The sequence below is a fragment of the Rousettus aegyptiacus genome, unplaced genomic scaffold (genome assembly GCF_014176215.1).
Source record: "Rousettus aegyptiacus isolate mRouAeg1 unplaced genomic scaffold, mRouAeg1.p scaffold_m13_p_13, whole genome shotgun sequence".
NCBI lineage: Eukaryota > Metazoa > Chordata > Mammalia > Chiroptera > Pteropodidae > Rousettus > Rousettus aegyptiacus.
In genome coordinates, this window is record NW_023416288.1 from 54,356,277 (window position 1) to 54,379,650 (window position 23,374).

A 23,374-nucleotide genomic window follows, 5' to 3' on the forward strand; every position below is an offset into this window, starting at 1 on the left:
TTTTGATATTAATCTTTTAAAATTCCAATGTCAAGGTCTTAATTGAGGCTGGTCCATTCGCTCATTACCTAATGCCCATTCACCGCCTTCCTCTCAGCCTGAGTTCCTTCACCAAAGAGACATTCCTGGAGTCATCTATCCAACAGGCTCCTCCTGTTACACTCTCCCACGGCTCCCTTCTTTTTTACAGAATGCGTAATAATCTGTAATTATATATTTGGTTGTGTGATTATTCATTTAATGCCTGACCTCTCCCCTCACCAGGGTGTTTTAAATTTTATGAGGGCAATGATGATATTATTCTTTTTCCCATAGAACACCCATATCCTCATATGCATAGTGCCTAGAATAAAATAAATGCTAAGGGTCGAATGAACTTTCTCAACTTTCTACCCTTCTAAATACAAAATCGCATGCATATTTATTCAAACCGTCCATCCTTATGCCAATACTGTGTTCATTAATAAGGCTTTCTAGTAAGTCTCGAAATTAGGTAATGTACGTCTTCCAATTTTGTTATTTTTCAAAATATTTGGGCCATTCCAGATTCTATGAATTTCCGTATGGAGGCTAACGTCGGCTTGTTGATTTCTACTTACACACACGCAAAACACTTACTGTGATTTTGATTAGGATGGCGTTAAATCCACAGATCACTTTGAGGAAACAGCCTTTTTACATGCATCTGGTATTTCTCTCTCCACTTATTTAGGTGTTCTTTAAGTTACATTTCTTAAGTGTATACGTCTTGCAAATGTTTTATTTGATATATCCCTATGTTTTTCATCTTTTTAGTACCATTGTAAACGGTCCTGTTTAAAGTTCGATATCTAATTGTTTGTTTCTAGAATGCAGAAATACAATTTGTATCATGTAATTTTACTGAATTTAATTATTATGGTATTTTTTTTTTTGGCAGAACCCTAAAGATTTTCTATGTATATAATCATGTCGACTATGAATAATGGCAGTCTTACCTCTTTCTTTCTAATCTGAATGCATTTTATTTCTTTATTTTACTAGTTAGTATTTCTAAGGCAATAGGAAGTAGAATTGGTGAGAACAGGCATTCCTGTCTAACTCTTGATCTAAAGAGAAACACATTTGGAATTTCACCGGTAAGAGTGATCATAGCTATGTTTCTCATCAGGTTAAGGGCATTCCCTGCAATTCCATCGTCTAAGAGTTTTTGTTATGAACGGTTGTATTTTTCCAAATGTTTTTCTGCATCCATTTGTCTGTGCCTCCGATCCTAGATCTAGGCCTGGGATGAGAGCCCCAGTATGGACAGCACTGAGTCCTCTGGCAGAGGCTGAATGGCACTGGGGTCTGACAATCTTTGATACTCTTTCCCCTAAATCTCTCTGAAGCTAATTGACATTTTTTTTCCCCCGTTAGAGACTTATTTGTTCCAATTACAAATACTCCCGAAGCACTGAGGACTGATAACATAATGACTAATTCGATCAGACTGTATTCCTAACACTGAACTGACAAGCACTGAGGAAATCAGAACAGTTCGCAGAGGTAACTTTGAAACCTAGTGCACGCAGCCATGGGCCACTAGAGTGAGTAGCCATCCAAGGAAAGGTGAGAGATGTTGAAGAAAGCAAGTGAGAAGACACTGTACCACAGAGACTTTTACCTTGCCATGGACAGTCCTGGAGACAATCACTGTGCCATTGAAATCCTGCTTTCCTCCATTAACTCCCTCTTGAACAAGGAAGGCTACCAATGAGAATTTTCAAACGAAATTATGCTCTGAGCTCTTTTAGCCAAGCATACGCAAGGAGTATTTTGAAAGACTGAATCCTCGTTTTGTTCCCAACTATCTCTCAACTCCAGATCTCTCCAATCAGACTCCCCAGCATATTATCTCTACCAGCATTTCTCGTAGTGTGTTCCCAGAGCACTATTTCAGGGCAAAGTTAATAGTTACACACATATACCAAACAACAAAAGAACAACAAATCCAGTAATTCCATAAGCTTGGGAATCACTCAGCTAAACATGTGTGTAAGTTAGAATTCAACAGAACCTTTGAAATACAAATAAACATACAAATTTCCCAAAGAGTGGTATAGTAGACAATGTTTCATGTATTATTTAAGTTGGGAATACAATTTAGGCTTCTTGACTTCGAACCCGGTGGAGTCAAGTGGTGCGGTAAAAAATACTATTAGGCTCTGAGACAGGAAGCTCAGGTCTAATTTCCAGCTCTTCTTTTTCATTGCTATGTCATTGGGGGTGGTTGTCGAAGATGTCTGAATCTTTATTTCTTCATCAATATAAGGATAGTTCTCTAACTTACCTATAGAGCTACTCATGAAGATTGAGTTATTGGATGTGAAATCTCCTACTAAGACTCTAATGCCAGATACATGTAAGTTCTCCTTTTAACTCCAAACCACATGCAGCTTTAAAAAAATCCACTGTGAATTGTATTAAGCAGATTTAAAACATTAAGCACCGAGAGGAGCCTAAAAGTTTATTGCAGGTAAGGGGGGTATGAGTTGACATTATTTATAAGACATTCAATGTATATAACGAGTGCAATAAACTGCCACCCACATTGCGTAAATTCTCTGAATTCCAGGTCCTAGGTGAGAGATAAAGTAATCCAAGCCTTCAGAAGAACAATTTATGAGTGCGGAGTGGAATAAAGAGGACTGACCCTTTGATAGAAGAATATAAATCTAACGGTAGCAAAACGAGGCAAATATCAAAAGAAAGAGGGCCCTCTGAGGCCGCAGAGCAAAAGGAAAGGAACACAGCACTCGATGAGGCTCTCGCCTCTTTTGCTGGACGTTTGACCTTGGACATTTAACGGCGTCTCACTTGCCTTGGTTGTGAAATGGAAACGCCTGGAGTTAGGCACCAAATCTGGTTCTCTTTTCCACTCCTCATTTTCGCATTTCCTTTGCAAGGCTTTCACTTTTGGTCTTGGCCTCATTGTCCGAAATTGCTCAACACCCCAAACTGTAAAAAAAAAAAAAAAAAAACAAACCTATACGCACAAATACTAAATGCCGCTACTAATTGTGTGTGTAATTGCTGAGACTGAGTTCTGCGACTTCAAATTCTCTGATGTTAATTCGAAAGCCCTCAAGGCATTCATTATTCCCGCGTGGTCTCTTATCTGGAACCTTATGAGGAAGGCTCTAATCCTTCTAGGTTGAAACGGAGGCATGAAGCCCCCAGGTCCTTTGCTTTGATGGCGCGGCCAGCTTGCAAAGCGCACCACTAGGTGGCGGTGAAGATCAGGCCGTAGAAGAACTTGGGAAAAACACACACAGGCTCTTTTCCTCGGGGTCTATTGGCTGGCACCAGGCTGTTACTTCCTTCATTGTCAGGTATCTTGGGGATGTCTGGGCTTGACTCTAATGCAAACGGTCCCTCTGCAGTGCTCAGCACAGGGTCTTGGGTCTGGCAATGGCACCTCCAGGGCCTTATCACAAGATCATTAATGACCAAATGGTTCTTCCTCCTCTGGGCACCTTCCCTACATCCCTAAGTCTGGGGCCTATCCTGTGTTTCTTCAAGCATTCATTCAAGCATCTATTCATGCTCTTCTGTGTATGGCTCAGAGTGATGAGCTTTGAGAGATACGGGATGCTACCTTTTTTTTTTTTTTCTTAGTCTACCATCAGTACCAAACCCAGGTACTGAGCACAGGGCGACGGCTCAGGTACTGCACTCACGGGACGTGGTTGCTGGCAGGCAGCTGAGCTGTGTTTCCAGAAGGGAGCAGAGGGGAAATACTTTGGTCCTTAGATTTACAACCAGCCCATAATCCCTCTCTCCTCCGACACACACCACGACGACACTGGGCACATACGTAACTTCCCCGCCCAGCCCACCCGCACATCAGGCTGCCTTTTTACTCCTTCTTTTTCTCTTTAATGCAGCTTTTGATGTTTCACTCTAATGCAATGTAGTCTTTGGTCTTTTTGTTTTTTTTTTTTAAATAAAAAGTCTGTTGGAAAGACACGTAGCGTGGAATATTATGCAACAACGAAAAATGAGCTATCGCTAAAACGACGCGGAGGAACTTTAAATGCATATTACTAAGTGGAGGAAGCCCGCCTGAAAGGCTCAGCACTGTGCGGTTCCAAGCACACGGCGTCTGGAAAAGGCCAAGCTCTGGAAACAGTAAAGAGGGCAGCAGTGGCCAGGGCTGGAGGGAGGGAGGCGATGAAGGGGTGGGGCGCAGGAGACTTAGGGTCGCGAAGCCATTCCCTGTGATACTGTAACCGTGGATATATGTCATTATACAGGCGTGTCCCCCAAAACGATATGTTGAAATCTTAACCCCCACCAACATCTCAGAATGTGAGCTAATTTGGAAATAGGGTCTTTACAGTTATAATTAGTTAAGATGAGGTCATATTGAAGTAAGAATGACCCTGACTCCAATATGGCCGGTTTCCTTAAAAGGAGAGAAAGATGCACAGGAAAGACAGTGCCATGTGAAGACATAGACATGGGGTGGGGGTGCCTTGTCTCTGGGGAGACTGGAGTGATGCATCCACAAGCCAAGGGATGCCAAGGGGTGCCAGCAAACACCAGAAGCCAGAAGAGGCAAAAACGGATTCTGACCTGCGGGGTTCAGAGGGAGTCCAGTCTTGCCGACACCTGGATTTCCGACTTCCGGCCTCCAGAACTGTGAGAGAATAAATTCCTGTTTTAAGCCACGCAGTCTGTGGTACTTGGTCACGACAACCTTGGGGATCTGACACAACCTTTCCTTTGCTTCGCTTTCATCCTAAGTGACTTTATCCGTTCCCATACATTTGAAAACCATCTGTTTGTTGATGATTCTCAGCTTTACACACTAAAGCTCTATTATGTGAACAGTGAATTTGACTCCACCCACTTGTTGCAAAAACAACAAAAAACTTTTGCCATTTTTCTCATTTCCACAGACCAGACTTTGGTGCCCATTAACCCAGAGAAGATATTATTGGGGGGGGGGCAAGGGGGAGATGGGAGTAGTGGCCACAGTACCAAGAGAAAAAGAAGCGAACCTTGGCTTCGAACTTCCAAAGGTTCATGCACAAGAGATATTAGAGTCTCTCAAAGGTAATTCCCAATTGTTCATGCTTTGGCCTTGCGCTGATTTTATGACAACCCTGGGGTCAGACAAGACCCCGCTGCCTCCCCAGGCCACACCTCACCTTTTAAACTCCCAGCTGCTATAACTGACCACTGAACACATCTGCTTAAATGCTGCACAAACATCTCAAATGAGAATGTCCCAAACTGAACTTTGGGGCTTTCCCCTCTCCCACTCCTCACAGTTCACTGCTCACATAACAGCGGCTGTGACACAGCTTGAGATCTTTAAAAATCTCCCCGATGGCCTTGGGATAATCTCCTGATGAGGGCCACGAGGCCCTGCGTCATCCAACCCAGGTGTTACCCTGCCCTCGCTCACTGCATTCCAACCGTCCTGGCTTCCCTCATTCTTTGCAAATATGCCAAACTCTTTCCCACCGCATGGCCTGGCCCTGGCAGAGAGGGCAGCATAGGCGGAGGCATTCACATGGCCGCCTTCCTCTCGGCCTTCACGTTCAAACTTACAACCATCTCGAAGAAGCTTCCTCTCACTCCCTAGTCTACGGCGGGCACGTCACACTTATTCTCTCATGACACCCTGTTTTCTCCTTTGAGGACTTCTTACAAACATGTAGCCATTCGTGTCCTTGTTCATTGTCGGCCCCATCTGTCCCCTCGTCCCGCCCAGACTATGAGCCCTTGGAGGACGGGGACCCCGGCTGTCTTGTTCACCAACATATATTTAGTCTTGAGCGCTATTATGGACTGAACTGTGTTCTCCCGCAACTCATATCTTGAAACCCTAACCCCGATGTGACTGCATTTTGGAGGTAGGGCCTCGCCTTAGCAATAACGGAATGCTATAGACTGGGTAGCTTATCCACAACGGAAGCCTATTTCTCGCGGTTTTGGAGGTTGGAAGTGAGAGACTGGTGGTGGGTTCTACGGAGAACTCTCTTCTGGGTCGCAGACTGCTGACTTCTCACTGTGTCTCACACGGCAGGACGGGAACCAGCTGGCTCCCTGGTCTCTTCTTGTAGCGGGTACAGTCCCGTTCAGGGCTGCGCCCTGGTGACCTGCCACCTCCCAAAGTCCTCACCTCCAAACTTCATCACACTGGGGATTAGACTTCAACATATGAATGGCGGGGGAGGGGTGTAGGCACACAAACATTCAGTCCACAACCGGCTTTTAAAGAGGCAATTAAGATTAAATAAGGCCTGAAAATGGAGTTGTCATCTAACACGACCCGTGTCCTCATGAGAAGAGGGGATTAGGACAAATTGGTGTACGCACACAGAGGAAAAAGCGAACGGGCCTGCACTTTCCTCTCTGACTTCCAGCCTCCGGAACTGCGAGAAGGTAAATCTCTGCCGTGCAAGCCACCCAGTCCACGATGTCTTCTCACGGCGACACTAGCCATGTGATACGGACACGCAGCAGGCACTCAGCCAGGTTGGAAGGATCGATGGAAAACACAATTAAAATTTCACAGTCGCGTTCTAAGTCCTCGGGAGGATAGACGAAGGTTGCTGAGGACAGAGAGCAACATGACTGCCCTGGGCTGAGATAACCGGGAGGGCGGATCTAAAGAAGGCGTGTTTAGGTTCAGGCCTGGAGGACCAGTGGCCATGCGCCGGGCAGAAGGGGTGGGAGCCGGGTAGAAAGGAAAGGGGCGCCGCGTGCTTAGGATCTAACAGGCGGAGCACAGAGAACAGGAGGAGAGAGGTTCTAGAAGGGGCTGGCGGGCAGAGACAGACCAGGCAGGGCCTTTCCGGTCAGGAATAACGGGACGCTATTTTAAGTGCAGGAATGAGAGGATCGGATGCGGAGACTTTGGAAGGCGGGGTGGGGATCATGTGGGATGCGGAGGGGCGAGGATGGGCGTAGTGAGATCCGGAGTCCACGGGAGGCGGGATGGGAAGTAGTGGCTTGAACTAGGGTGATGAACAGGCGGAAAAGAAAAAGACTGGGTCCTTGCCAGAAATTGACTGTTTCCGAGCAGGGATAAGCCCTGTGAAAGGCAGGGAATGATGACAGCAGATAAAGGAAGGAACAAAGAGGAAGATGAAGAACTAGAACCCGGTTTAATGAAATCCTGAAAGCATTAGAAGGGAGACAGTCTAAGAATGGGGGAAGATGAACATCGGGATTGCCCTGCCCGATACCTTTGGTGCGATTATCTTACGAATTCCTCTTGGTAACACGGGAGCCCCACACATATTGGTTTACCACCGGAAATAATTCGTATTTTGCATCAATAGTTTTGGCCTGGAGCCCATCTTCATGCACTTTCGGATCTGATTTTTTTCTTTCTGCAATTCAACAGATTGTACTCTCAGTTGCCTTTTAATTATTGAATTGCTGTTCTTTATCTGCAGTCTGGACTAGTAACCTTATTACGACAACTGCCCAAGACTTGGAACCCAACAGTGTACAATAAAAGTCCACAATAATGAAAATGCTTAAATTAAATGAAAATCTCCTAACAAGTAGCTGAGCATTCTAGAATGGATTGTATGAGTCACCGACTACGTGATCTATTTTGGAGGGGATGTCAGCTAAGGAAAATATTTCTATCTCAACGTTCAATACCCAGACCTGTCTTGATACCCTCATCACAGAGCTTCTGAGTGAAATAGCCTCATGCAGAGATTACTAACCTATAAGTAATATCCTAGTTATCTGTTGATATTTATGAATACCATTTAAATATATATATATTTGCTAGTGATTATAATAATGTAGCATATTTCTTTTCAGTGTCTCATACTCACATATGTTTATAACTGTGTGTGCGTGTGTGTGTAAACTCACTAAAATAGCCATACTGTTATATACAGTCTAGAATCTGCCTCTATTTCTTATTTTTAAAGGAAAAAGTCTCATAACATTCAAGGAAATCTCAATTCTGTGACTTGAGAATGCAGAATGGTTTCATGGAGAGACCCGGAGAGCTATGTTCTAAATTCTATTCTTCTTTTGCCAGCAAAAAGGAGCCACTTGGCAAGAGATTGATTTGATCAGGCATCTTACAAAAGACGAGATACGAATGGCCAATAATTATACAAAAGTGTACTCAACCTCTTCATAATCCGGAAAATGCAAGTTGAAATAAAAATAAGACACCGTAACAGAATGTCTATAATTAAAAAGGCGGATGACAGCAAGCCGTGACAAAGACATCAAACAAGCGGGACACTCACGCATCCCTTGCGGGAGCAGACTCGGCACAACCACACTGGAAAACTGTTAGCAGCATCTACAAGAGATGACCGTGGACATGCCCCATGATCCGCCTGATGAGAAGAGCGTTATTCAATTGCGATCATAGCGAATCACCACACACTTGGTGGCTTAAAGCGACGGAAGTTCCATAGCTCAGAAGTTCGAATGGGGGTCCTGGGCTAAAATCGAGACATCGGCAAGGCTGTCTGCGTTCACTGTTCATTTGACCATTGCAGCTTCTAGAGACCACCCACACGGTCCGCGGCTGCCGGTCCCAAAGCCGAGAACGGCGGGTAGCTTCTCACACTGTGGCTCTCTGACCTCTAACGCCCCCCTCTTCCACATTGAAGGGACTCCTGTGATGATACTGGGCCCAACCAACTCATCCGGGACAATCTTCCTATTGTACGTTCAGCTGATTAGCAAATTTAATTCTCCTTTGCCATGAAATGTAACGTGGTCCTAGGTTCTGGGGATAAGGACGGAGGCATCTTTGTAGACCATTATTCTGCCTACTGCTGTGGCCGGTAGAAATGCACACATGTGCGCATCAAAGGCCTGTATAAGGGGGTGTGCAGAGCAAGCATTTCTTTATTGGCCAAGCTGGAAATAACCCAAACAGACATTAATTTGGGTCAAATATAGTGTTATATATGTTATGGCATACTCATAAAACAGCATCTTTTCTAGCAAGGAAATAACCGGGTCACGGCCTTGTGCCACAGCTTAAACAGACCTCACAGACACAATGCTAAGCAAGGAGCCAGGCACGGAAGCATGGCAGGATTCCAGTCGCACAAAGGTTAAAACCAGGCGGATGTGTCTATTATACCGCAGCAAAGCTGGGGAAAACCCGGGCGAACGTGGTGCCAGGTCTCAAGGCAGTGGCAACTTTTAGGGAGAAAGAGGGAAAAGGTGACTGATGCCTGGTGGGGGGGGGGGCGTGTTTCTGGATGCTTCTGGGTCTGGCTCTATTCTTGGCCTGGGCAGTTACATGGGCGTGCTCACTTTATGCGGACACTCATCGCTGTACAGGTTAGATCTGTGCACTTTTCGTATCTGTGCTATGCTTCGGTAAAGTCTTTGCGAACGTCCTGCCGGTGGTACTGTTGTTCCCTAGCAAACGTTTTTCACCTGTTGGTCTCGCGTTCTGGGACAGCCCTGTGGGGAGGCCCACACGACTGAGTTTGGAAGCAGATCTTCTGAGGCCTCAAACAGCCACACAAGTGAGCTTCGAGGGGACCTTTGAGCCTTCAGATAAGACTGCAGCCGGGCTGACCCTGGGACGCGGCCTGCGAGAGACCTTGAGCCAGAGGCACCAGTTAACCTGCTCCCAGGCCCCTGACTCACAGGAATCTCAGATAATGATTACCTGCTGGTTTTAATCACCAAGGTCGGCAGTCATTTGTTATTCGGCCACAGACCATTAGCGTAGGGACCAGCTGGAACCTTCTGCTTCCGTTAGCGCTGATTAGAAAGGCACCTCCTTAGTCACCTGTCACAGAGTGCAAGAGACAGGTTTAGTCCACACTGGTTGGTCAAAGAGCAACGCCTTCGCTAGGGCAGACGGAAGACAGTGACGGTGTGTGCACAGTCGCGCCCAGACATCCCGCAGTGGACACCAGGCAGAGAGAGAGACGCAGCTCCGCGGCCGAGATGCCCGCACGCTGCAGACATGCAGGGCGGAGCGCGCATCCCTCCCCGGCCGGACTCCAGACGTGCCTTGTTTCCCTCCACAGACAGCAACCAGCGTCCCCAGGCCCTTTCCAACCCCAGTGCTGGCTGCTCGAGCCTGCCTCGGAGCAGCCGTCCTGAGCAACGCTCCCCAAGTGAATTCTGGGAAGTCGCCTGTCCCCTGCCCTGCTCCAAGCCTGGCGCCTTCGGCCAAGTAACCGAGGGGGCTCTGTCTTCTCAGCTGTCCGGTCCGCACCCAGCACTCACGCCAGGCCGGGCTGGGCAAAAGATTTCGTGCCGATGTATCACTGAACCCGGCCCCGCGCTTTTACGAGGACACCTCCACACTACAAAATATGTCACAGCACCGCAGCTCGGCCGATAGCTTTCGAAGACGGAGAATTTGTCTCGTGCATCCTCTGTAGCAGCACAAAGCCGCGTTGGCCACACGAGCCTTTGCATGTATGAGAGGCGCCTTTTAGGACGATGTAGCTTTTTAAATTTCCTATAATTGATCTGCCCTTCAGCACCCCCCCCCCATCCCACTAGGTAACTTCTGGTTCCCTTCAAGGTGGCGTGTGGGAAGGTGGGGGAGTACTCGGGGCCTTAGGGTGGCAGAGGTGGGGGGACCTGGAAGCCCTCACTGAATCATTTCACTCAAAAAGTACTGACCAAGTCCCTGCTATGTACTGGGCAGTGCTCTGGGTGCTGAAAACATAGCCAAGAACAAAGTCATTGCCCCCTGGCCCCATGGACCTCGCAAGTTGCTGGACATGTGACAGAGAAAGAGACCGATAACACGTAATGTCAGGGAGAGCGTGGTGGTCCGGGGCGGAGAGGCAGGCGAAGGGCAACACGAGGTGCAGGGAAGGCCCCGAGGTGCAGGGAAGGCCCCGCCGACAGCGAGCGAGACCGGCAGCAGTTGGAGCAGTGACTCCAGGGAGGTGAGTATAGAAAGGGATCCCAGTTAGAGATAAAGGGGAATCTGCACAGGAGAGCGAGAGAGGGCACAGGACCCAGCACCTGCCCCGGGTCCGCTGTCCCCCACCCCACCCGCTCTGCCATGGCAGCACCCTCCGCCAGCCCCGGCGCTCCGGGCACCCTCTCTGGGCCAGGCCAGAGCGTCGGGGTGCTCAGCCCTTCCCGAGCCAGCCTCATGCTGTCCCAAGTGCCGCCTCGGGCTCCTTTGTCCAGCCGGTGCCTCCGCCAATGCCTCGTGATGGCTCCTTGGTCACCCTGGCAGGTGGGACTTCAACTGGGAGCTGGCAGCCTCCTCGCAGGCGGGTCCAGGTACCTGTGCCCCAAGCTCGCCCTTCATCCTACATTCTCAGGCTCCCCCGTCCCTACCTGTCTCTCTCCCCGTCCCCTGTCCTGCTCCTACGCATGTGTGCACACGCACACACACGCACACACGCACACGCATGCACGCATTTAAGGATTCTACCCCTAGAGGGGAGCAGCAAGAAGCTGTCTGGTCCCCCATCCCTGCTCGGCCCCTCTCACCTTTCAGAAGCTTCTTTCCATCACCCGCTGGATGGGGCTTCTCTCTGACTCCCGCACGAGCCTCCCGCATCTCCCGACCAGGCACGGCTTTTGCTGCGTTGGAGGAGGAGTCCTGGAACTGAGAGATCCCCCTTGTCTTTTCCACAGAGCCTAGCTTTCAAGACCGAGCTCTTGATTAAGGGGTTGAGTGAGAATCTGAACCTGAAAGGTAACTGGTCACCTCTTCATTCTACGCACCTTCTCCTCTCCTGGGACAGTGAACTCTGGCTCCAACTCAGGGGGAGGGAGACTGGGAATGATATAATTCAAAGGAGAAATGAAAAAATCTCATTTTAATATTTTCAAAATATGATTCTGCTCTCAACTCAAACATTTACACTCAGATCACAAATTTCCCTGGCCCTTTAACTTCCTACACGCCTAAAAGCCGAGGGGTGAGTTGTCAACGGAAACCTTTCTGGGCTAGTGGCTCCTTACTTGGGACAGAGGCAGAGTGAGTTGAGGGACGAGAGCAGAGAGCAGGAAAGGACAGGGGCGAATCGGGGACAGAGGAGCAGAGCTGGGCGAGCAGGACGGTGCCCGTGGCACCCCCTTTGTCTTCTCCAGGCCGGGGATGGGCTGGGGAGGAGGAGGGAGCCTATTTTTAACCTGCGAGTTCCCTGCTTCTGGGGTCAAGTTCAGGGAGAGGCCCGGACAGCTCAGTGCTGAGGCCGCCAGAGGGAAGCTGCTCCTGCTCGGGGAGTTGCTACTGAGCCTGGTGAAGGTTTAGCACATTGATTCCCGCCCCCACCCCCGCCCCTGCCCCCGGAAACTCTACGTTTTTCTAGGCACCGTGATTGAGTGGGGAGGTTGGGGAGGACAGCCAAGGCTTTTAAAGGTGCCAATACTCCAGGAAGAAATGACGAATCGTGGCTGCTCAAAGAGCCTAGATTCTCTGCTCTGCCCTCCCATGCCTCATTTTTCTTTTCGTCTTTTACTTTCTTGGATGCCCCTGCCTGTCGGCGAGGCGATGACTGGCTCCGGGGAAGCGCAAGCAGCCGTCAGGAGGCCCGGGTCCTGCGCTCAGCCGATAATCCGACCTTGGGCGCACGCGGCAGCCCAGCGCCCGGTTCCTGGCTTCCTTCCTTCACGAGCTCCTTCCTCTGGCGTCCATCGAATAGTTACAGAGCAGAGCGTCTATTGCGTGCCAGGCACTCTCCTTACATTTGTGACAAAACAGACATGGTCCTGCCCTCAGGGTTCTTACAGCTTAGGGAGGGAGACGTCGCTAAAGAAATGACAGGACATCACACGATCCGTGCCACGCGGGAAAACGACAGCGCTCTGTGACAGAGGACCGCCAGGTGGCGGCTTCCTGCTGCAGATGGTGGTCAGGGAAGGTTCTCTGAGAGGTGACATTTAAGTGGGGACCTGAAGGATGCCATAAAATGGAGGGGAAACCCAGATTGCTACCCATGGGAGTAGTGTGCCACGGAAAAGAAGCCATGATGAGGAAAGGGCTCAGGAGGACTCCTCGAACCGGCTGGAACCAGGATGGGAGCTTGCTTCCTTCCTTCCTTCCTTCCTTCCTTCCTTCCTTCCTTCCTTCCTTCCTTCCTTCCTTCCTTCCCCCCCCTCTCTCCCTTTCTCTCTTCTCTTTCCCTCTCTCCCTCCTTCCCTCCCTCCCTTCCTTCCTTCCTCCCGGTTCACACTTATTCATTAACATCAGTGTGAAAGGCGGCACCTACCATAGGAAATCGTGTCCGTTTGCTGTCCTTGATAGAAGCATGTTAGGCTACAGAGTGGTAGAGCTCAGCTTTTTTTGAAAAAACAGAACTTTCTAAATTGAAATTAACTCCCTTTTCTCATTTTCTTTGGAGGAAAGCCTCAAGTTCTTTGACAGAAAACAGGCAGTTGGGTACGTCGTCCCTAGATCTCCCTCACACGGTGGCAGCAGCTCTCTGTCTTGCAGACCCCGAGCTGTCCCCGACTCAGGTCACCAAACCCGAGTTGTAGGTATGCAGCGACAGCCACACATACCCTCTCTCTCCTCCCTACTGTCTATCTCTAGGTCTCTTCATTCAGCAAATATTAACTACACGCCTAACGTGTGCCAGGCACCGTTCCTGACACTGGCTGGGAACACAGGAGCGAATAAAACAGAGCATGACAGACTATGTCCCTCTGCTCGCGAAGCTTAGCTTTTGCTGGAGGAAGACAGTCCATAAATCAACAGCTCAGCATGCAATGGGTCTGCAGCCACTGTGATGGAAAGAGGAATAAGGCAGAGATGGGGGGTGGAGAGCAATTATGTAGTAAGGATTCCTACGTTACATGTGTATCGCAGAAGGCCGCATTTGAGCAGAGACCTGAAGGAATGGAAGGAAAGAATATTCCGGGCAGAGGGAACAGAAGATCCAGAGGCTCTGAGGTGTTTGGTATGTTCTAGATGGATGGGGGCCTGTAAGTCATGGACGAAGCAAGGGCCGGGTTTGGGGAAGACGAGAAGGGTTCACATCAAGGTGAGGGCACGTGCAAGCCCAGGTAACTGTTTGGGTGGAGGCAGGGGTATGAAGGGGAGGGAGTTCATGTCTGGAGCCTGATTTTCCTGTCAAGTCCGGGGCGAGGTTATTTCTTAGGTAAAGGTTAAAACTTGAACTGCTGGTTCTCCAGATGAAAGAGTATATTACTCGGGCTTCTCCAGAGACCCAGAACCAATAAAAGGTGTCAATATATCCATCCTATTGAGACAGAGAAAGAGTTTTTAAGGAATTGACTCTCATGATTCTGGAGGCTGGCGAGTCCAAAATCTGCAGGGCAGGACTGCAGGCTGGAGATGCAGGGAAGGGTTGATATTGCAGCTGAACTCCAAAGGCAGCCTAAAGCAGGATCCCCACTTCTTTTTTGGGGACCGCACTCTGTGCTCTCTTAAGGCCTAAGGCCTTCAACTGATTAGATGAGGCCCACCCACATTACGGAGGGTAATCGGCTTTACTCAAAGCCCACTGCTCTAAGTATTAATCCCATTTTTTTAAAAAAATTACCTCCACAGCAAGATCCATACTGGCGTTTGACCAAATATCTGGTTACTGTCACCTAACCGAGTGGACACATAAAATTAACCATCGCAATGTATCAATGATCTCATTTACATTAATAGCAAAACCATGACGTGATGTAAATAAAGAGAACACAATGGGATGTGGAGAGAAACCTTTGGATTCTAGCAGCTTTTACCTGGGAGAAGGTGATCTTTGGACCACAGAGTTTCTAATAGAGCCAGAGCTGATAAAGACAGCGTAGAAGAGCCATGGGGAAGACCCACCCATGGGAGCCCACCCTACCTTCGAGGAGAGTTACCATCTCAGCACAGATGGATTAGACCTACAAAGGCAAAGCTTCTCAGTGCAAATTCCGATCTTGAATCCCCACGTGTGAACTAACTGCTGGGGACCCTTCTCCTGCCATGCGACCAGCAGGACACAGGCACTTTCAAGATAACAAACGACAGGAGTTACCTTTTCACTCTTTCTCCTTCCTCTATTGTCGGCATGGGTCAAAGGCATACACATTCACCTCACTGAGATCAGGATGATTATTTATTTTCGAGGCTGCCTTTTCTCGCTGCGACAGAATGTCCAGCTGAGCTTATTCTTCCCTTCACTCACCAGCCCGAGGTCTTTTCACATGCATCCCGTCCTTGGCCAGAATCCTTGGAGAGCAGCCTGGGACACACCTAGTGGTAAGCCGCCTTCTCGGGGCTGAGGGCGCATCTATTCTGGTCACGGGCTTTGTGATCTGGACAAAAGGAATTTAGAGGATGTCTCTGTCAAATTGTCAGGCAATACTAAATTTGGCGGGCCAGCTGAATCCTAGCAGGAAATCATGCAAAATAAGGTTCAGCAATTGGGGAAAAACTGGCACACAGGAAAGACAATTAGGGGAAATTCAGCAGAACTACAAGGCCACAGGATTCTAACTAACTCTAGCCATGTGACCCTGTAACACAGGAATCAATTCTCAGAGTTTTGGAGCCAAAGGGACCTTGGAGAAGAAGTCATCCCCCACTTTTATAAGCATCAGAAAAAAAACGTTTCTTCCAACTTCGAAAGGTTATGGATGTCAAAGTTCACGTCCTCTGAAGTTCCCTGATTCTGTTCCAGATCCTCTCTATCAGAATTCCTTGCACCTGCCCCTCCAGACCCCCAGAGCCGTGCTCCTCACTCTGAAGCACTTCCTTCGTAGGCCTCCCGCCGACTACCTTTCAGATTCCTCGTCTAGATCATCAGCACCTTGACAATGAGACTGTGTTGTGTGCATTTCGGCATTTCCGAGGTCTGTTGTACCGCCTGCCACGTAATTAACCATCAATAAATACTGGTTAAATACTAACAAAAAGAAACTCCACATTCGTTCATGGATTATGTTTGTCACATTTTCTCACTCCACATGCTCTCTTTACTCGTGCTAATTCAGTGACTCTCTTAAGATTGCGAAGGTCAAAAACTGAACACAGTTCATCAAATCTTTGACTAATATAAAATGGAGAAAACATATTTTGTGCCTGGTAAGAGAAGCCGAAGATTGCGCTGGCTGATTTTTAAAGCTACGTCGTATTGAGCTTGTGGTCAACTGAAATACTGAGACGTTTTCGCGTGGGTTTCTGCCAAGCTGCGTCTCTTTCATTCTGCACATATGCAACTGACCTTGAACCCAAAATGTAGAATTTTCTATATTGCTTGTTTCGGCTCAAGGTTAAATCCAATCAAAACCACTTTGAATTTGATGCTGTCAGGGACTACATTAGCAATTCTTCCTGGGGTCAGGTCCCGGGCAAAGTCGACATGCCTATCTTTACTGTTTTTATCCCACTCTTTGACAATGACCTTGAAAGGGTTGGAACTGGGACAAAAGCTTCAATACAAACGATGCCCTACCATGTTGACCCCAAACCACTCTGGAAACTCACAGGTAATCAACAAGATAAAAGATATACTCCAAAATACTGCCAGACATCCCTTCTTTCTCCATGTTATCGACAAAAATCTTATGGGTGACATGTTAATTTTTTCCCTAAAGCACATATATACTTTGTCTACCGTAGCCCCTGAAATTTGCCAAGTAATCCATCAAAATAGACACAGCTTGTATGGTACAACTTCTTAGCATGTATATGCTGGCCTTGGTGCCAATGGCACATCTTCTAAATCTCATAATCCTCCGCCCCTTTTAAATATATTTAATTTAGGCTATGGCCTGTCATTGATGTTGAGCTGACTTTACACAGTTGGGACCCCATCTGATGGTATAGCCAATCTTATTTATCTCTTCCATAATTCTTCAAAAGTTCGCCCTGTGACGATAACATCATAGTACAAGTTCTTTACGAATCCCAGGGCAAAGTTATTTAGACTTGAATACACTTTGCTGAGGTTCACCTTCATAGGCAAGTGTCAGCAGTCAGAGACCCATTATTATTTATTCTGATTTTTGCCCGATGCTACAGGACGAGGTGATGGAACAGGCCTTTGTCACCCTGAACATCGACTGTTCAACACAGTCACCTGGTGAGAAGCCGCTCATCCTCACCTGGGAACGCTCACCTGGTTGAGATGAAGAACCTGTACATGTGAGTATCTGTCTGATCTTCTGATGCTGACCATACGAAGGACTTGAATACCACCTGTAGTACCAAGATGCCATCCCGATTGTCACAAAATACCAAGAACTTAGAAGACCTTCTAGAAAAAAAACCAGAATTAGCGATGACAGTCACAGGGCAGGCTCACTCCTTCCCTGACGACATCTCAGGTTGCTCCTAGAGTAGAAGGTACCAGAACCAAGAGGTAATGGGAAAACGGGAGAGGAGTTTTCCTCTGACTTACTCCTACAGTCTTTGCTCAGCATGTAATAAGCTTTGAAACCAGCTGGGCGACAACCATGCTCTTGTTTCCATAATATGTCAAACAATGGCACCAATAAGATATCCTAAGGTTTTGGGTACTAGGCCAGGCTTTGTTTTCCCACCGGACTCTGAAACTCCAAAAGGCCATAAGCTTTCAAAAAGGGACCCGGTCACAAACTTGTTTTATGGTAGAGTATTAGACTTTGAGTCTTTAAAAGATTCCTTAGAGATAAAGTAGTCAAATGGCTTTTTTTTTTTTAAGTATGGAAATCGAAGTCCAGAGAGGTGCAATGACTTGCCCAAGGCCACACCACTGTCAACACACGGAGCTGGCCCTCCAACCTAGTGCTAGGCTGCCCAGAGCTCCCTGCGCTAGAACAGGCTGCTGCCCCATTCACATGTGAGTTGTGGTGTTTCTCCTACCCTTTATTTCTGCTCTTTCCAATTTGAAGATGTTTTATCTTCCGAGATAAACAGTGAAAGGGAACAGAGTTTAAATGGTTCTGGCTTCTGCTAACATCAAGCCACATCTTCTAAGGGTGGGAATATGAACGGTGGTAAATTCAGAGACGGAGAAGCCAGGGACGGAGAAACAGGGCTGATGAGGACATGCTGGGCACAGGTGTAACATGATGCCACGAGGGGTCATGGCTGACCGCAGACGGAGGGCGGTAGCAATGGGGTGCTGCTGCCCACAAGCCGAAGTGACACTGCGATGTATTTATAGGAGGATGGCATGCGAAGCCCGGGAAGCAATCATTAGGTTACGATCTACATTAGTCAGATCTCCATTGAATATGATGCCCAGTTTGTCACTCTCTGAAATGTGAGGGTTCAGAGCGGGGAACAAAGTGACAGGAAATCATCACTCAGAGTGGAAGTTAAGGAGCCCGGACCGCCGAAGGCCACCATTTGTGATTCCGCCCATCGTCGATGGCTTGTACCATAGGAGGAGAGAGGGTGGACGGGGAGAGGAGTCATGCCAGCCGGAAATTTCCCTCCCACCTGCCGGCCTCTCAGCATAGCATTTTAGAAGCCAGTTCTGTCTCCTCTGCTCCAGTCAAGGTTAAGATCCCCTGCCTTGAGGTCTCTCTTTCTGCAAAGACTTGAAGGCCTGGCATAATCGATTCTTATGAAGGATGGCTTCTCCACCTGGGCAGGGCCCTTACTGAGTGACTTACCACCTCCACATGCTGGTGACAGGGTCCTCAAGAGCAAAGGGACTGAGCAGACTCGGGCTCATGGCTGGAACCCCATGCTGACCACAGCAGCCCTGGGGCCTCGGCCTGATTTCTGAACTTGTTTTCAGCCCATGTGTGTGCAAGATTTTTTTACCTGGTCTTCAGCAAATCCTTGTGGAAGTCCACACCGCCATGACCTCCCCTCCACATCTGAACTGCTTTAAATTTCAAGAACGGCACACTGAGTGGGACAGAAGAGACGGGTCGATCTCAGGGACCCAACGTTGACTTCCAGAAGTTAAAAACACAGGACTCTCCTGATGTGAGACATACCGTAGGCAGTGAGTGATTCCACATCTTTGGAGAAAGGTGGTGATGTCTCTAAAACTTCCTCTACCGTGTTTTCTTTGCCCTTCTACAGAGATTTTAAGCTTCATTGAGTCTCTCCTGGAAAAAAAAGAAAGGGGAAAGGAAGACGCACAGGGGAGAGTGAGCCGCTGCAGGGCCCGGCCTCCGTGGGCTTAGGCACCACGTGTCTGGCATTCTTCTACGTGGTGCTCTATCTGAAGGGACACGTGCGAGGTTCTCGCCGGCCAAAGATGGCAGGTGGCAAGGTCCTCGTGCTGGCTTTCTCCGTCTCATCCCCAAAGAAATCCCTGGAAGAAATAAAAATAAAAAATAAAAGGACACGCCACCCTCGCTGCGGTGGAGGGCCTCGAGATGCCGAGTCTCAGGCGGCCGGATGGTTTTCGCTTCGCCATAGGAACATGGGCCCTGCTGCCTCTTTCTGACCCTAGATGTGTGCGTGTGTGTGGGGGGGGGGGGCGGCACTCAGCAAGAGCTACAGGGCATCCAGGGCCAAGGAAGTGGGGAGCATGGCAGAGAGTGACCTAGTCCTCATGTACATACCGCCAGAATTGCAGGAGGCCAAGTGTGTCACCAGAAAGAGGCCATGATGGGCGGGGCACAGGCTTCGTGGTTAGGCGGATGAGCGACGGGTCGTGGGCTCTGGTGGCTCCCCTCCTTCCCCCAGCTCGGGGGGCGTCTCGGCTGCATTCGGGACGAACCCGCGCGCCTTCCGGAACCAGCCGGGCCCCTGCCTGATGGAGCGAATCACGTGCCTGGTGCACGCCCACCTCTCCTGTACTGCTTTCTACACCGCGCACCGAGCGAGACCTTGATCGTCTTAACAGCGGCGTGGGGTTCCGTTACATGGCTGTATTCACTTTTGCCATTTCCCAAGAACGAACGTCAATTCGTTTACCTTTTTTTTTTCTATAGCAAACAATACTGCAATGAAGATCCTCGCGCAAACATCTCCATGTGAACATGGCTGCAGGAAAGGACCCGAACTGCCACAGGTGACTTCACAATTCCGATCTTGTCAACTCGTCCCTTAAAGGGCCTCCGCTGATTTGCCCGCCCGCTAACTGTCCCCAAGAAGACCTCTTTCTGAGGGGGCGCTATGAAGGAAGGGCGATGGGCGTGCGGACAAAGGAACCCAAAATGCCGTTGGTTATTCTTTGACTCACCGGCAGGGCATTGTGGGTGCTATTTTGGGTGTCCTTGGGTGCTGACTCCACTGAAGATGAGAGTGTGGCTGTGCTTTTCTCGGAAGGGACATCTGTCAGAACCTGGGCTTATTTTTGGTGGCTCCGTGACATGCTCTCTGCACTTCCAGGGGGTTCTTGGCTTCCCTCGACGATGACCCATTTGTGGCTGAATACTTAGCTGTTCTCTCAATCCTGATGTCTGTCCCACGACCTATTTTGAGACTGGCTACGTTGTGTCTCAGCATAAACTGTGGATGCAAACCCCCAAATTAGGGTCTTATACTCTGCTCTTTGTCTGGGAAGGAAACCTGGGTAAAACATGGTTTTTATTTTTATTATTTAATTTTTTTTAAACTTTTACATACACAAAGATGGGTGCAGAAATAAAGACAACAGTGTGATGCGCCCCTATACACTCGCCACCCAGCTTTGGTGACCAATTCATGCCCCAGCTTGTTTATCTATGCCCATCCTAAGTCTCTACCTCCTGTATCATTTTGAAGCAAATGCCAGATAGCTTATCATTTCATCCATAAATATTTCAGTGTCTACCTCTAAAATATAACATCTTAAAAAAAAACACACATATACACATTACTGTTGACTCACCTAAAAGAATTAACAATAATTTTTAAATATACCTAAATTATCCAGTCAGTGTTCAAATTTCCAATCGCCTCGCACAGTTATTTAAACATGATTTTTAAATGTTGGAAAAGCAAACATTCGGGGCCAGGGGAACTGAGGTCATGTCTCAGATTTGTCTCTCTCTTGGTAGGTGACTTCCATAATTCCCCCGGCTCCTCTTTCCCTCTGTTTCTTAGAATTTGGGGGCCAGAAAAGACCAATTAATCCAAATACTTTCAGATCATGCTGATGATGAGCGGAAAGGAATGGGGGAAAAAATAACCCACTCCAAAACTTTAAACTAGAGAAAAATTCTAATTTCTGTAAAATAGTGACCAGATCAATAAATGTTTACTGAATTCAATAACAGTTACAAAATCTGTCCACTCTTATTCCCGTAAAAGAGATATGTTAGGGTCAGGGGATCCTTATCTTCTCCTTATGGCAGATAAGTGCTTTTCAAAATGAAGTAGATATAGGAGCTGCTATTATTTTGAAAGCACAGAATCTTAATATACTATCTGTGTAAAACCCACAGATATTCCTTCAAAATATATTCGTTAAATAAATAGGAGCCTGGAAATAGGGCAGGGGAAAGGAGGAAAAAGATTTGTCGAAGATTCTGGAAGCCCAGCAATGCCACTGGTAGCCCTATCATCAGAGGAGATCATGGGTGCATCTATAAAGTGCCATCCAACTGTCATTAGAAAAACGAGCATCTCTAGTGGGTCCTAAATCACTCCTGGTGTTTTCCCCCATTGAATTTCTATTAGCAGCCATCAGACGTCTCTTCTAAAGAAAATAAGATGAGGAGAAGGAAGGGGAAACAGCATATAAAGACAGATACGGGCAATAAATGGAAAATACCGCTAAAAGCTCTTTAAAGTCCTCTATGAAAAGACCATTGCGAATACCTTTGCCTTGCTCTGTGTTTGAGTGGTGCCCAGGAGGCGGGTGATGGAGCTGGTAGTGTAAAGGGAGGGAGAGCAGGCAAGGCGAACGAAAGAGGAATCTGCACTTCTCCGTGTGGTTTGGTGAAGATGGAGGGAGAACTGCTTCCCAGAGCAGGTGGGCGCGGCTGCCAGCGACGACGCTGTGAGTCTCTCTCCTCTCCACGAGTGCACGCGGGTCCTTCCGCAGGAAAACTGCTCAGGAAGGACGCAGGGCGGGCCCTTTCTCTCCCTTTTGAAGACGACAGTGTTCGCGGTTTGAAGAGGCTGGGTTTCTGCTACTTGAATGTGTGCAGGGCACGGTCTCTGTCCCTCCCCGGAACGCGAGCGCCCACACGTGTAGAGGTGACACCTTCTTCCCCTAAACGCGCAGAGGACTCTAACGAGCCACCCCTCTGTTCAAACGGCAGAGGTGAAGAGTTAGGGAGGGAGAGAGAGATGTGCAGAGGGGATCTGGGATGGGGTCCTCGCATATCCGACCTCGGCGGGCCGAGCTCGGGCAGACTCTGGGGCAGGCGCAGAACGATGTCCTTGCTAGCTGTGACTGGTCAGAGCAAGAAGACAAGAGTCACCATTACCTTGGCAACCAGACAACAGGCAAAGCTGTCCCTCTCGGTCCCCTCCCTCTCCCCTCACTCCGTCTCCCATGCCCCCCACCCCCCGCCCACAGCATTATCCCCTTACGATGCCTCTCAGATCACAAGACTGTGCGTGTGTGAGGAAGCCAGGGGAAACTGAGGCAAGCAGAGACATCCAAGACGTGGGGAAGGAGGATACATTTCCCAAGCACAGGTGAGAGGTTTGAATGACCTCCTCCCACTGGTGACAAGAGAGAGGAACAGGAAGTGGGGACGGGGAGAAGAGGGAGAGGGGGAGGTCAGCAGCAAGGCTGATCATCGGGCGGTTTATTCCTTCATTGCTTCCAGAAACCAAGAAAACCGAACACAAGCAGAGGAGGCAAGCAACTGCCCTCCCCTAGGCCCCACCTCCTTCCCAGACGGCCTATTATGGAACTTGCCTTAGGTGGTCTACACCTGTCTGGTTCCTACCCAGTGTGTGCTGGCCTCCTTTCTTCTATTTAAATAGTCCACGCACATCACAGCATGCCTACTATGTGTCAGGCACTGTGCCAGGCTCTGGGGCTGCAAAGTTAAACACAGGCACAGTGTCTGTCCTGAAGGGGGAGGGGTATGCAGTCAACGACATTGTGATAACTTTGTGAGGTGACAGAGGATCACTAGGATTAATGGGGTGATCGCACTGTAAGGTATAAAAATGTCGAATCACTATATTGTCCACCTGAAACTATTATAACTGATATAATGCTGTATAGCAACTAGACTTAAATTAAAAAGAAACCAACAAGCAGGCAGACAAACAAAATGATTGGACATCGGAATAAAAGTGCATTCACGAAAAACGACTGACAGAAAGCAAGGGCCTGAGGCGAAGGCTGAGAGGAAAACAGTTAACGTCTGTTCGATAGTTTTTCTTGGGACGTTTTGCGTTAGAATAGTTTTAGGCGGAAGAGTGGAATTTTTACATTCACCGAGCTTCCTTTAATGTTTTTAAAAATGTAATCAAGATCACAGATATGCCCACCGCCTCCCAGGGCTTCCCCGTGTGTGCGCGCACGTGTGTGCGTGTGTGTGTGTGTGTGTGTGTGTGTGTGCGCGTGTGTGTGTGCAGGAGCACGTACCAGGAGGGCTAGCCTCT

General features: G+C 48.4%; 2 long non-coding RNA genes across 5 annotated transcripts; both read right to left on the reverse strand.

Moving 5' to 3' along the window:
* Nucleotides 1-2,847: 2,847 nt before the first annotated feature.
* Nucleotides 2,848-17,574, reverse strand: LOC107504457. Of its 2 annotated transcripts, none has more exons than XR_004954024.1 (7): nt 17,046-17,574; nt 15,111-15,240; nt 11,464-11,581; nt 9,659-9,781; nt 7,227-7,373; nt 4,600-4,663; nt 2,848-2,979 (listed from the first exon to the last, which is right to left on the reverse strand). It is a non-coding gene; the product is annotated as an uncharacterized LOC107504457 (long non-coding RNA). The 2 variants fall into 2 exon arrangements; XR_004954023.1 differs by having other exon boundaries at nt 6,355-7,373.
* A 54-nt stretch (nt 17,575-17,628) lies between these two features.
* LOC118610765 lies at nt 17,629-22,283 on the reverse strand. Of its 3 annotated transcripts, none has more exons than XR_004954027.1 (3): nt 21,623-22,283; nt 18,862-20,329; nt 17,629-18,769 (listed from the first exon to the last, which is right to left on the reverse strand). It is a non-coding gene; the product is annotated as an uncharacterized LOC118610765 (long non-coding RNA). The 3 variants fall into 3 exon arrangements; XR_004954025.1 differs by having other exon boundaries at nt 18,862-20,389; XR_004954026.1 differs by having other exon boundaries at nt 18,862-19,184; nt 20,061-22,283.
* Nucleotides 22,284-23,374: the final 1,091 nt, after the last annotated feature.